Genomic DNA, 809 nt, shown 5'->3' on the forward strand with positions numbered 1-809 from the left:
GAAATGCCATTCCCAATGTGCACAAGTAAAAAAAAACACTGCTTTGTTTTACATGCTTTGACAACTTCAGCTACCATCCAAAAACTGAAAGCCCTGGCTGTTCCAAAGTTATAGTTCCTAACCAAGAGTATACTTTAAAAAAAAAACCTGGACTTTAAGTACAAGAAAACTAGAGAACATCTATTTTGCTTAGCTTTATACTACGTTGATATGAATACTGAATCAGTCTTAATTTCCATTGGGGGATGCCGTGTGCATAGCAAAACTCTCTGACACATTTACGAACTGAATTATTGTGCTCAAAGTCTTGGTTGGATGTGTGATTGGATTTCCCACATTACAGGAAAAGACTGGTTAACTTAAAAGCGTGGATTAACTTCTTGTCACGAGCTTAAGAGACGGCCTATGACCATCACAGAGACGTCATAAGCAGTTTACCAGACTGTAGACAAGTGCAGGGCCATAAAAATTATTTGACTCCTGAGCTCTTAGTTTGTTGCACATTTTTCACATATGCAACAATATGTTTCAGATTGAAGAACTGTAGCGCAGAAAAAAAACAACCCAAATGAATACAAAATGCCATTTTTAAATGATGATTTCATCTATTAAGAGAGAAAAGTTATCCAAACCTATGTGGAAAAAGTAATTGCCCCAAAAACCTAATAATTGGTTGTGTTACCCTTGGCAACAAGAACTGCAATCAAGTATTTGTGAGTCTTTCACATCATGGTAGGGGGGATTTGGTATTCTGTTCTTTGCAGAATTATTTTAATTCAGCCACTTTGGAAGGTTTTTTTAAGCATTAA

The sequence above is a fragment of the Pundamilia nyererei genome, unplaced genomic scaffold (assembly GCF_000239375.1).
Source record: "Pundamilia nyererei isolate P.nyererei 1_Seehausen unplaced genomic scaffold, PunNye1.0 scaffold00065, whole genome shotgun sequence".
Lineage (NCBI taxonomy): Eukaryota > Metazoa > Chordata > Actinopteri > Cichliformes > Cichlidae > Pundamilia > Pundamilia nyererei.